Source organism: Salmo salar, chromosome 25 (genome assembly GCF_965601325.2).
Source record: "Salmo salar chromosome 25, fSalSal1, whole genome shotgun sequence".
Lineage (NCBI taxonomy): Eukaryota > Metazoa > Chordata > Actinopteri > Salmoniformes > Salmonidae > Salmo > Salmo salar.
Genome location: NC_138315.1, coordinates 33,696,893 through 33,711,709, shown reverse-complemented (window position 1 = coordinate 33,711,709; position 14,817 = coordinate 33,696,893).

The window sequence follows — 14,817 nt, the reverse complement described above, 5'->3', positions numbered from 1 at the left end:
GACCGTACACAGCAGACCACAAAGACAAGAACCAGACAGATCAACAACAGAGCCAGCTGGAGACCAATAAGACTTGGGCACAACAGAGACAGCTCCAAGCAAATCATACCCAATAACAACAGAGACAGCTCCAAGCAAATCATACCCAATAACAACAGAGACAGCTCCAGACCAAACAGACTCAGGAGCCACGGCGGGATCTGTGATGGACCTCCAGACAGAAGATAAAGATAAAGGTGGGAAAAGATGAAGAGAAGGGAAAGAACCTCAGACAGAAGCAAGGTGGAGAAGATACGGATCTGGATAGAGATAGAACGGAGGAGAGGGGGAATGATGCAAAGCCAGAGATAAAGAACAAAGGAGAAAGGACAGTACACAACAGACCACAAAGACAAGAACCAGACAAATCAACACACAGGAGGACAGGACATCCAGCCAGGGGAGTAGACAGAATAATGAAGAGGAAGAATAAGGGAAAGGGAACAGAGGAAGGAATAAAGAGACACGGAGGAGAAAGACGAGAGGAGAAAAGAACAGAGATGGGAAAATGGACCACAATAGAGGTATGGTTACAAACACAGAGGATGAGGGGGGAAATGAAGGAGAGATGGAGGTGGAAGGGGAAGAAAGGAGATAATACCAACCAAACATCTACCCAGAGTGATGAGGAGATGGATGAGACACCCACCCCAGGCTCCAATGAGCAGCACATTACCCAGACTACACTACAGGAGCAGTACAGTGACTCCAGAGGAGCCCTAGAGAACCAAGAAGAGATGGAACATGAGACATCCACCCCAGACCCCATTAAGCAACACATTACCCAGACTACACTACAGGAGCAGTCCAGTGACTCCAGAGGAGCCCTAGAGAACCAAGAAGAGATGGAACATGAGACATCCACCCCAGACCCCATTAAGCAACACATTTCCCAGACTACACTACAGGAGCAGTCCAGTGACTCCAGAGGAGCCCTAGAGAACCAAGAAGAGATGGAACATGAGACATCCACCCCAGACCCCATTAAGCAACACATTTCCCAGACTACACTACAGGGGCAGTCCAGTAACTCCGCAGGAGCCCTAGAGAACCAAGAAGAGATGGAACATGAGACACCCACCCCAAGCCCCAATGAGTAGAACATTACCCAGACTACACTACAGGGGCAGTCCAGGGACACACAATAATCCCTAATGGAAAAAGGTTTGCATAACAGGTTTCAATGATGTTTGCATAACCTTATTTTCTACTGAACTTATAAGTGCTGTCCTCATACTGTTAGAAGAAAGACTGTAGTGAAGAAAATGCTGGATGCTACATATTTATTGATTGACTTTCACAGTGAAAAGAAAAGTGAATGAAGTGCTCAGTGTAATATAAGCATTGGAATTTCTTGATTGTGGTTTCATAGTTTGAATACAGCATTTTCCTCTAAAGTTACGTTTCAGTTCTTCATACCTGTGGTAGCTAACATAATACATAACATACTATAAGTTAATACACTATTTGTTTTTTAGCTACATTTAAAGATATGTTTTAATGAACCTTAACATACTGTTATTGCTAAAGCACTTACTTAGGCTACTGATATGCCATCTTGATGGGTTGTCAGAGGTCCTCAGTGATCAGTGTAAATAAATAAATGTTAACAGAATGATGTGAATAAATGACTGTAACCAGAACAAGCGCTGTCACTCTGCAGGTTGATGTTTGTCCTGGGTCTTGTCCTGGGTCTTGTCCTGGAGGCAGAACTGAGGGCTTTCTGCTAAATGGGACAGATGCAGTCACAATTGGCTATATTGTAAAAACAAGCGGGTGTCTCCACATTATGTGGTACTAAACAGCCCCCCCAGAGTAATGAAGATGGGGCAGAACTGGGAACTTGATATCAAGTGAACCTTCACGTGCCCTTTTCTTCATGATATCATGTCATTACAAGTCATATTATGTGAAACACAAGAGGAATCTGAATTTCACTGGAATTCCTACACAGCTAAACAATTTAGGCCTATTGGATACTGTATATATATAATATATATATATATATATATATATATATATATATATATAGTCCATTGCTGTTCTGGTTAGTGTTTATTGGCTTATTTCCCTGTAGAGCCTCTAGCCCTGCTAATTATACTTTATCCAACCTCTCAGTTCCTCCACCCACACATGCTATGACATCTTCTGGTTTCAATGATGTTTCTAGAGACAATATCTCTCTCATCATCACTAAATGCCTAGGTTTACCTCCACTGTACTCACATTCTACCATACCTTTGTCTGTACATTATACCATGAAGCTATTTTATCACCCACAGAAACCTGCTCCCTTTTCTCTCTATTCCGGACGTCACAGACGGCCAATTCTTATAGCTTTTAGCCGTACCCTTATCCTTATACTTCTCTGTTCCTCTGGTGATATAGAGGTGAATCCAGGCCCTGCAGTGCCTAGCTCCACTCCTACTCCCCAGGCGCTCTCTTTTGATGACTTCTGTAACCGTAATAGCCTTGGTTTCATGCATGTTAACATTAGAAGCCTCCTCCCTAAGTTTGTTTTATTCACTGCTTTAGCACACTCTGCCAACCCGGATGTCCTAGCTGTGTCTGAATCCTGGCTTAGGAAGTCCACCAAAAACTCTGAAATCTTCATCCCTAACTACGTTTTCAGACAAGATAGAACGGCCAAAGGGGGCGGTGTTGCAATCTACTGCAGAGATAGCCTGCAGAGTTCTGTCCTACTAACCAGGTCTGTACCCAAACAATTTGAAATTCTACTTTTAAAAATCTATCTCTCTAAAAACAAGTCTCTCACCGTTGCCGCCTGCTATAGACCACCCTCGGCCCCCAGCTGTGCTCTGGACACCATATGTGAACTGATTGCCCCCCATCTATCTTCAGAGCTCGTGCTACTAGGTGACCTAAACTGGGACATGCTTAACACCCCAGCCATCCTACAATCCAAGCTTGACGCCCTCAATCTCACACAAATTATTAATGAACCCACCAGGTACCACCCCAAAGCCGTAAACACTGGCACCCTCATAGATATCATCCTAACCAATTTGCCCTCTAAATACACCTCTGCTGTTTTCAACCAAGATCTCAGCGATCACTGCCTCATTGCCTGCATCCGTAATGGGTCTACGGTCAAACGACCTCCACTCATCACTGTCAAACGCTCCCTGAAACATTTCGGCGAGCAAGCCTTTCTAATCGACCTGGCCCGGGTATCCTGGAAGGATATTGACCTCATCCCGTCAGTAGAGGATGCCTGGTTATTTTTTTTTAAATGCCTTCCTCACCATCTTAAATAAGCATGTCCCATTCAAGAAATTTAGAACCAGGAACAGATATAGCCCTTGGTTCTCCCCAGACCTGACTGCCCTTAATCAACACAAAAACATCCTATGGCGTTCTGCATTAGCATCAAACAGCCCCCGTGATATGCAACTTTTCCGGGAAGTTAGAACCCAATATACACAGGCAGTTAGAAAAGCTGAGGCTAGCTTTTTCAAGCAGAAATTTGCTTCCTGCAACACAAATTCAAAAAAGTTCTGGGACATTGTAAAGTCCATGGAGAATAAGAACACCTCCTCCCAACTGCCCACTGCACTGAGGATAGGAAACTTTGTCACCACCGATAAACCCACTATAATTGAGAATTCCAATAAGCATTTTTCTAACGGCTGGCCATGCTTTCCACCTGGCTACCCCTACCCCGGTCAACAGCACTGCACCCCCCACAGCTACTCGCCCAAGCCTTCCCCATTTCTCCTTCTCCCAAATCAATTCAGCAGATGTTCTGAAAGAGCTGCAAAATCTGGACCCCTACAAATCAGCCGGGCTAGAAAATCTGGACCCTTTCTTTCTAAAGTTATCTGCCGAAGTTATTGCAACCCCTATTACTAGCCTGTTCAACCTCTCTTTCGTGTAGTCTGAGATTCCCATAGATTGGAAAGCAGCTGCTGTCATCCCCCTCTTCAAAGGAGGGGACACTCTTGACCCAAATTGCTATAGACCTATATCCATCCTACCCTGCCTTTCTAAGGTCTTCGAAAGCCAAGTCAACAAACAGATTACCGACCATTTCGAATCCCACCGCACCTTCTCCGCTATGCAATCTGGTTTCAGAGCTGGTCATGGGTGCACCTCAGCCACGCTCAAGGACCTAAACGATATCGTAACCGCCATCGATAAGAAACAATACTGTGCTGCCGTTTTCATTGACCTGGCCAAAGCTTTCGACTCTGTCAATCACCACATCCTCATCGGCAGGCTCAATAGCCTTGGTTTCTCTAATGATTGCCTCGCCTGGTTCACCAACTACTTCTCTGATAGAGTTCAATGTGTCAAATCGGATGGCCTGTTGTCCGGGCCTCTGGTAGTGTCTATGGGGGTGCCACAGGGTTCAAGTCTTGGCCAACTCTTTTCTCTGTATACATCAATGATGTTGCTCTTGCTGCTGGTGAGTCTCTGATCCACCTCTACGCAAACGACACCATTCTGTATACTTCTGGCCCTTCTTTGGACACTGTGTTAACAACCCTCCAGACGAGCTTCAATGCCATACAACTCTCCTTCCGTGGCCTCCAACTGCTCTTAAATACAAGTAAAACTAAATGCATGCTCTTCAACCGATCGCTGCCCGCACCTGCCCGCCCATCCAGCATCACTACTCTGGACGGTTCTTAGTTCGAATATGTGGACAACTACAAATACCTAGGTGTCTGGCTAGACTGTAAGCTCTCCTTCCAGACTCACATCAAACATCTCCAATCCAAAGTTAAATCTAGAATTGGCTTCCTATTTTGCAACAAAGCATCCTTCACTCATGCTGCCAAACATACCCTCGTAAAACTGACCATCCTACCGATCCTCGACTTCGACGATGTCATTTACAAAATAGCCTCCAATACCCTACTCAATAAACTGGATGCAGTCTATCACAGTGCCATCCGTTTTGTCACCAAAGCCCCATATACTATCCACCACTGCGACCTGTGCGCTCTCGTTGGCTGCCCTCGCTTCATACTTGTCGCCAAAACCACTGGCTCCAGGTCATCTACAAGACCATGCTAGGTAAAGTCACCCCTTATCTCAGCTCACTGGTCACCATAGCAGCACCCACCTGTAACACACGCTCCAGCAGGTATATCTCTCTGGTCACCCCCAAACCCAATTCTTCCTTTGGCCGTCTCTCCTTCCAGTTCTCTGCTGCCAATGACTGGATCGAACTACAAAAATCTCTGAAACTGGAAACACTTATCTACCTCACTAGCTTTAAGCACCAGCTGTCAGAGCAGCTCACAGATCACTGCACCTGTACATAGCCCATCTATAATTTAACTCTGTGTTGTTGTATGTTGTCGAACTGCTTTGCTTTATCTTGGCTAGGTCGCAATTGTAAATGAGAACTTGTTTTCAAATTGCCTACCTGGTTAAATAAAGGTGAAATATATATACACTGCTCAAAAAAATAAAGGGAACACTTAAACAACACAATGTAACTCCAAGTCAATCACACTTCTGTGAAATCAAACTGTCCACTTAGGAAGCAACACTGATTGACAATAAATTTCACATGCTGTTGTGCAAATGGAATAGACAACAGGTGGAAATTATAGGCAATTAGCAAGACACCCCCAATAAAAGTGGTTCTGCAGGTGGAGACTACAGACCACTTCTCAGTTCCTATGCTTCCTGGCTGATGTTTTGGTCACTTTTCAATGCTGGCGGTGCTTTCACTCTAGTGGTAGCATGAGAGAGTCTACAACCCACACAAGTGGCTCAGGTAGTGCAGCTCATCCAGGATGGCACATCAATGTGAGCTGTGGCAAGAAGGTTTGCTGTGTCTGTCAGCGTAGTGTCCATAGCATGGAGGCGCTACCAGGAGACAGGCCAGTACATCAGGAGACGTGGAGGAGGCCGTAGGAGGGCAACAACCCAGCAGCAGGACCGCTACCTCCGCCTTTGTGCAAGAAGGAGCAGGAGGAGCACTGCCAGAGCCCTGCAAAATGATCTCCAGCAGGCCACAAATGTGCATGTGTCTGCTCAAACGGTCAGAAACAGACTCCATGAGGGTGGTATGAGGGCCCGACGTCCACAGGTGGGGGTTGTGCTTACAGCCCAACACCGTGCAGGACGTTTGGCATTTGCCAGAGAACACCAAGATTGGCAAATTTGCCACTGGCGCCCTGTGCTCTTCACAGATGAAAGCAGGTTCACACTGAGCACATGTGACAGACGTGACAGTCTGGAGACGCCGTGGAGAATGTTCTGCTGCCTGCAACATCCTCCAGCATGACCGGTTTGGCGGTGGGTCAGTCATGGTGTGGGGTGGAATTTCTTTGGGGGGCCGCACAGCCCTCCATGTGCTCGCCAGAGGTAGCCTGACTGCCATTAGGTACCGAGATGAGATCCTCAGACCCCTTGTGAGACCATATGCTGGTGCGGTTGGCCCTGGGTTCCTCCTAATGCAAGACAATGCTAGACCTCATGTGGCTGGAGTGTGTCAGCAGTTCCAGTAAGAGGAAGGCATTGATGCTATGGACTGGCCCGCCCGTTCCCCAGACCTGAATCCAATTGAGCACATCTGGGACATCATGTCTCGCTCCATCCACCAACGCCATGTTGCACCACAGACTGTCCAGGAGTTGGCGGATGCTTTAGTCCAGGTCTGGGAGGAGATCCCTCAGGAGACCATCCACCACCTCATCAGGAGCATGCCCAGGCGTTGTAGGGCGGTCATACAGGCACGTGGAGGCCAAACACACTACTGAGCCTCATTTTGACTTGTTTTAAGGACATTACATCAAAGTTGGATCAGCCTGTAGTGTGGTTTTCCTCTTTAATTTTGAGTGTGACTCCAAATCCAGACCTCCATGGTTTGATAAATTGGATTTCCATTGATTATTTTTGTGTGATTTTGTTGTCAGCACATTCAACTATGTAAAGAAATAAGTATTTAATAAGATTATTTCTTTCATTCAGATCTAGGATGTGCTGTTTAAGTGTTCCCTTTATTTTTTTGAGCAGTGTATATATATATATATATATATATATATATATACTGTATAAAACAAAAACTGGTATGGGCATGTTCACCATTGTCAATATTGCATGACCAAATCAACACAATGACTAATAAGAGTAAAGATATTTCACAGCAGCAGGTCTGTAATGAAGTGAGACAGGCAAATGCTAGAAACAGTGGGAATGTTGGAAGTAGGGTTTGATCCCTGTTGTCAGGTGGAAAGTTGTTTGCAACACGTGCTGGGAGCATTACCAGTACACCAAGGCTCTGAACTGGAAATATTAATGGTTGATGGCAGTGGATAACCAAATCATAGATTGCAGTCTCCTTGTCCATAGACTGCTTTCAAGGTAAGGACACAAATATTTTATATTTTGTAATTTAGGTGAACTCTCTCTTTAAAATAGGGCTGGAAGAATGTCCTGCTTCCTCTCCAGGAGGGTGGCCACCCCTGATCTATGTTTTCCAAGTGCTGTGTGTTTGAAAAGTTTATAAATATCAATGTTCAGGGCCTGCCGAGTGGCGCGGCGGTCTAAGGCACTGCATTGCAGTGTTGAGGCGTCACTGCAGGCTGGGGTTTGATCCCAGGCTGTGTCACAGCCGGCCGTGAACGGGAGTCCTATAACGCGGCGCACAATTGCCCTAGCGTCATCCGGGTTTGTCCAGGGGCTTTCCTTGGCTTATCGCACTCTATTGATTCCTTGTTTGCGAGCCGGGTGCCTGCAAGCTGAACAGTGTTTCCTCCGACACATTGGTGCGGCGGGCTTCTGGGTTAAGCAAGCAGGTGTTAAGCAGCGTGGCTTGGCGGGTCATGTTTCAGAGGACGTGTCCTTCGGCTCTCCCGGGCCCATTGGGGAGTTGCAGAGATGAGACAGTTGGATATCACAAAATTTGGGGAAAAAATTTGCCTAAAATTACAAACATTTATTTATTTATATATATATATAAATATCAATGTTCAGGTGGTTTATGCCTACTAGTTGAAGATCCTTGCCATCATCTCTACAGAGATAAAATATGATTTGTTTATGAGTTGCCTAGCGTGTGCACAATACTAATATATCAACAACATTTGATTCCAACGCTTATTTGTATGACTTGCAAAAAAGGCTCATATAACTCATTTTCAAAGACACAAGTCGGCATATGAGACTTCAAATATGTGATTACACTGGAAAAACTGGGAGGAAGTAGAATAATAAAATAAGTGGGGAATAACAAGCACAGTAATTACCCTATACTTTAATCCATTGTTAAGAATTAGAATTGTTCCACTGATCAGTTTAAATTAAGTAAATAGATAATAAAATCTCCTGAAGAGAAGATTACATAAATCTGCCCCAACACACTAATCAAATGATTGTTGTATTTATTGTGCCCACTCTAGAATCAAACTGCCCCATTTTGCTTCACAATCTGTTAGACAAAATTATTTTTATAGTTACAAATCAGGTCACCCTACCAAACTTCCCCGCTAAAACATACTGTACGTCTGTCTGCTGCCTTTAAATTGTCACAGTCTTAATGCCAATCACCAAACGAGGGGACTAATGCAAGTGCAGTTTAAATTGACTTTAGTACATGCTGTCAAAAGTCTGCATTTCTCCATTCAATTCCACTTTAATCTTGAAGGGTGTTTTTTTTTAAACATGCATCCAATCCCCTTGCTCCCTTACATAACTAGATCAATTATATGCTTCAATGTGCCGCGGGTCACAGTGCTGTGGCAAGACCAGACGATGATAGAGGTTCTGCTCGTGATGTTAAATTGCAGTCACAGATGCTCCGATTTCAAAATGATTTGGAGCGCTGTTGAAAAGATAATACGCTGACAATACAATGGACTAATTAGAAAAATAAAAGCAATACTTTTCAATGCGTGAGATATAACAGGGTCACATGCGTGTGTTTCACGGCCAATACGTGAGATTTGGCAGTCCTGCGGCGGTTCGATGGTACAATGATTACACTATACTTGCTTGTTTTGTTACATAAACTGAATTTAAGCGAACTATTAGAATTTTAGCAACCAGAAAATGGCGGAGCTATTTCGGCATATTGCATCTTTAAGTGTATGGTCCATTTTATCATTATGCAATCTGAGCAATGAGTGACTCAGACAACTGCAAAATTTCACTTTCAACAAGTGGAAAAGGCTGTTCAAATGCAATGGCAGTTCGCGTTTTCTTCACAATGGTGTTCGGGAGTCTTTGTTTTTGATATCCCTTAACAAAATAGTGTGTTGCTCAGTGTCTTTCTACACGGGCTGGTGCCCCATGTCTTTTTCAGCACAGAGGCTGGTTAACTAGGTTTTAGGAGGTTATTGGGTCACTCGGCAATGTTACAGGTTTAAAGGCACATAAGCAAGTAGGGCCTAGAATAAGCACATAGGTTTCTCTAGAGGCCAAATAGTACTGTAATAGCACTGTGTTGGCTAGTCTTTCACTTGGAAACGTTTGACATAAGGGGACCCGCCTCTGTTCACTAAGTGGGTCCAGGACCTGAACTGTTCATACCTAGGGGGAGAACCAGCAGTCTGAGAAGCAGGAATCTGTCTACACTGTCACGTCTGCTCCCGCTCTTCCCTTCCTCTGGCGAGATTACCCTGCATCACGCGCTCCTGCCATCTATCATGCACACCTGCCTTCCCTCGTCACTTGCATCAGCATTATTGGACTCACCTGGACTCACTTATCTCCTGTTAATTTCCTCCCCTATAATTGTCTGTTCCCTAGCTCTATTCCTTGCTGCGTCGTTGTATTGTTTTTGTCTCTTGGATTTGTTTTTGACGCTGTCTATGTCAGTCATTTACTAAATGTTTAATCCCAGTACCTGCTTCGTCCCTCCAGCGTCATTCCGCATGACATACACATGTGTGATGAAAACCCTGTATGACTGCTGCATTGCTGCAGGTAAGACAGCACTGCTATACAGTAGTTACAATATCAGTAGTGGAAAAAGTACCCAATTGTCATGCATAAAGATACATGAATAGAAAATGACTCAAGTAAAAGTGGAAGTCACCCAGTACAATACTACCTGTGTAAAATTATAAAAGTATTTGGTTTTAAATATACTTAAGTATCATAAGTAAATGTAATTGCTCAAGTATACTTAAGTATCAAAAGTATAACTCTTTTAAAATTCCTTATATTAAGCAAATTTTCTTGAGTGAAGAAGTAAAACAAAATACCCCAAAAACCTAAGCAGTATTTTTACACCACTGTACATAACAATACTCTCACTTTAGTCATTTAGCAGACACTCTTATCCAGAGCGACTTACAGTAGTGATTGAATACATTTTCATACTGGTCCCACGTGGTAATCAAACCCACAACCCTTGGCGTTGCAAGTGCCAAGATCTACCAAGAGAGCCACACAGGATATTCTGTCTTCCTCATTGTTTTGTCGCAATGGTTTCATAACCACGTCTTTATAACAATTCAATAATGATTAGACGAGAACCGGGAATCAGTTAAATCATTTATCTAAAACAAGCACATCTCAACATCACGTTACCCATGATGCTCTGTGCAAGTAGGAGGTACAAAAGTTACAACCTTAATATATAACATCTCCTCCCCTCTTATTTAAATTGTCCCCATTATGTAGAAGTTACATCTTTTTCACAGCTTGTTCATTTTCAGCAACACACATATGAAATGCACTTTTTTTTGGTATTGGTTGAGTCAGTGTCCTGAGAACGTGACTGAGCCCCTAGGTGACGACTACTGGGTTAGGGTGTCAGCCAGTAACAGTTCTGGACAACCCACGACTGGTGGCTCTGTCGGTGTTGCTTTACTTAACAGTAACTGATCTGTGTGCCTTTTCCAGATGACATCCTCTGCAGTCTGGACAGTATAGGACACAGGACCAGTCAGCAATGAATGTAGCAGAAACCCACTTTGGTCCTTTGAGGTAGTTCCTAGTTATGACCGTTTCTCCAGGTTTGAAAGCTCTGTCCTTTGCATCTCCTGTTGACATTGCACTGACTCCTTAGCATTCAGAGACTTTTCGTAGGTGCGTGGTTCCTGTAGGATCAACCCACTATCACAAGTGATCCTGAAATAGAAACAATTGACTTATGTGAATATCGTGACAGACACACAAGAAGGGAAACATTTTCGATTCCACCACACAATTTTGTATACAGTGCATTTCAAACACAGATGAAGGCAGTAGGTTACTTAAGACAGAAACGATTGGAGGGAGGTTGGTCGTGGAGGATAGGTGGGCATATAACACACATTTCTAGTATCCCAAATGTTGCGTGTTCAAATCACATGATGGACAACTGTAGCAAGTTTGCAACTACTTAGCATGTTAGCTAGTCCAACAAGCTTCATTCCGTTGATCTACGTGTGTGGGTGGAGTGGGAATTGTGGAGTCACGGACACCTTTTGGTAACATGACATCCTCGCCGGTCCCACTCCCATTCACAAGGGGGCAATAGATTTTTTTTTTTGTCTTTTCATTTTGTGAAAGCAAGGAAGAGTCACCTTCCCTTGATGGTAGTAGCTAGCTGGCATTCTGGCTAGCTGGTTTAGTCTGGCTAAAAATATAGTAAGCTAACCTTTTTAGCTCCCTACATCTCAATGTAAAATAATCAGATTGTCACGTCCTGACCATAGTAAGATGTTATTTTCTATGGTAGAATAGGTCAGGGTGTGACGGGGGGTGTTTTTCTATGTTTTGTATTTCTATGTTCAGGTTCTAGTTTTTGTATTTCTATGTTGGGTTTGTTTGGGATGATCTCCAATTAGAGGCAGCTGGTCCTCATTGTCTCTAATTGGAGATCATACTTAAGTAGGGGTTTTTTACACCTGGGTTGTGGGAACTTGTTTTTGTATTGCTCAGTGAAGCCTGCAGAACGTGACGTTCGTGTTTCTTTGTTTATTGTTTTTGTATAGTGTTCTGAGTATTATAATAAATATTTATCATGAGCACTCAACACGCTGCACCTTGGTCTACTCCTTACGACGAGCAACACAGAAGATCCCACCACAAAAGGACCAAGCAGCGTGGTCAGGACAACTGGACATGGGAGGAGATTCTGGACGGGAAAGGACCCTGGAGTCAGGCTGGGGAGTATCGCCCCACGAGGGAAGAGATTGAAGCAGCAAGAGCAGAGCGGCGTTATTACGAGGCACTATACCAACCATGAGGCAAGTGCGAGAGGCAGCCCCCCAATTTTTTTGTTGTTGGGGGGGGGGGGGGGGGGGGGCACACTGGGAGATCTGAGCCAACTCCCCGTGCTTACCGTGTGGAGCGAGTGACCGAGCAAGCACATTGTTATGCGGGGATGCACACTGTCGCCAGTGCGCAGCTACAGCCCGGTGCGCTCGGTGCAAGCTTCCTGCAGTTGCCGTGCTAGAGTTGGCATTCAGCCAGGAAGGATTGTGCCGGCTCTGCGTTCCTGGTCTCCGGAGTGTCTCTTAGGCCCAGGTTATCCTGCGCCAGCTCTACGCACGGTACCCCCAGTTCGCCAGCACTAACCTGTGCGACCTGTTTCAATGCCCCGTGCTTGTCGGGCTACGGGGGGTATCCAGCCAGGACGGGTTGTGCCAGTCATAAGCTCCAGACCTCCCGTGCGCCTCCACGTCCCAGTATATCCTGCGCCAGTTCTACGCACTGTCGCCAGTGTGCCTGCACAGCCCAGTTCGTCCTGTGCCAGCGACCCGCCCTTGCCGGACTAAAGGAAGTATCCAGCCAAGACGGGTTGTGCCAGTCATAAGCTCCAGACCATCAGTGCACCTCCAAGGCCCAGTATACCCTGTGCCTGCTCTGCGCACCCGGCCTCCAGCGACGTTCCCTAGTCCAGAACTCTCAGCGACGTTCCCTAGTCTGGTGAGACCTATTCTGGCTCCACGTATGAAGCCTCCAGTGGTGATCCATGGCACAAAGCCTCCAGTGGTGATCCTTGCCATGGAGCCTGCAGTGATGATCCATGGCATGGAGCCTGTAGAGACGGCCTGCTGTCCGGAACCTCCGACGATCCACGGTCCGGTGGTACAGAAGCAGAGGGATCAGCGGGCAGAGGGGGGGTTGTGCACCGGAGCCGCCTCCTGTGGGAAGATCCGCGGGATGAGAAGGTTATGGGTACTGCACCAGAGCCGCCATAGACAATAGTTACCCACCCTGCTCTCCTTTATTTTTTTCTATTTTGAGGGGGGGGTTTGTTTTGTTTAGGTGTGGTCGGAGTCCGCACCTTTGGGGGGGGGGGGGGGGTACTGTCACGTCCTGACCATAGTAAGATGTTATTTTCTATGGTAGAGTAGGTCAGGGAGTGACGGGGTGTTTTTCTATGTTTTGTATTTCTATGTTCAGGTTTTTGTATTTCTATGTTGGGTTTGTTTGGGATGATCTCCAATTAGCGGCAGCTGGTCCTCGTTGTCTCTAATTGGAGATCATACTTAAGTAGGGGGTTTTTACACCTGGGTTGTGGGATCTTGTTTTTGTATTGCTCAGTGAAGCCTGTAGAACGTGACGTTCGTGTTTCTTTGTTTATTGTTTTTGTATAGTGTTCTGAGTATAATAAATATTTATCATGAGCACCTTGGTCTACTCCTTATGACGAGCGTCACACAGATTCCTAATTTAAAAAATATGCCCTGGAAAATAATCTTATGCTTGCTGGTGTAACCTAAAACATTATCCCAGTTTGATATGCAGTTTATGCATTTACTCCCATATCAGCTAAAAAAAAAGAACGTCATGTTTTGGCAGGAGCGCCACTTTTGTTTTAGAAGTGGGGGGACATAACCTGGTAGGAGGTCTGGGGGTCCTCCCCCATAATTTTTTGGGCATCTTCAGCTAATTTCATGCTTTTTTTATACAATATGCTGTCTCTATTTAGAACAAAAAGTAAGCAAAAATGTCCCCAGTTATCAAGCTAGGTAAGAGATCATTATTAAATGTTTAACTTCACTAGGGTAGGGGGCAGCATTCGGAATTTTGGATGAAAAGCGTGCCCAAATTAAACTGCCTGCTATTCGGCCCCAGAAGGTAGGATATGCATATAGAAAACACTCTGACGCTTCTAAAACTGTTTGAATGATGTCTGTGAGTAAAACAGAACTTATATGGCAGGCAAAAACCTCAGAAAAATCCAACCAGGAAGTGTGGAAATCTGAAGTTTGTAGTTTTTCAAGTGATTGCCTATCCAATATACAGTGTCTATGGGGTCATATTGCACTTCCTAAGGCTTCCACTAGATGTCAAGTCTTTAGACATTACTTGCCGTGACAGCTCTAGCAGGGCAGAAATTTTATGAACTGACTTGTTGGAAAGGTGGCATCCTATGATGGTTCCACGTTGAAAGTCACTGAGCTCTTCAGTAAGGCCATTCTACTGCCACTGTTTGTCTATGGAGATTGCATGGCTGTGTGCTCAATTTTATAAACCTGTCAGCAATGGGTGTGGCTGAAATAGGCGAATCCACTAAATTGATAGGGTGTCCACATACTTTTGTGTGTATATATAGTGCATATCAGACCGTTTACCAGGGGTACGACTAAACATTTATTTTTACTGTTCTAAATACGTTGGTAACCAGTTTATAATAGCAATAAGGCACCTCAGGTGTTTGTAGTATATAACCATGGCTAAATGCCACACCACCTCTTTCTAATTTGCTTTCTAATGTGTGTGTATAGGCCACTGGGAGTAAACGGATACCGGACTGCACTCTAGTCAAAGGGAGATGACAGACACAGAAGCCCAGTCTAGGAGTTGAATGATGAAACAGAGTATACATGTGGTATCTGGTCGAAAACGCAC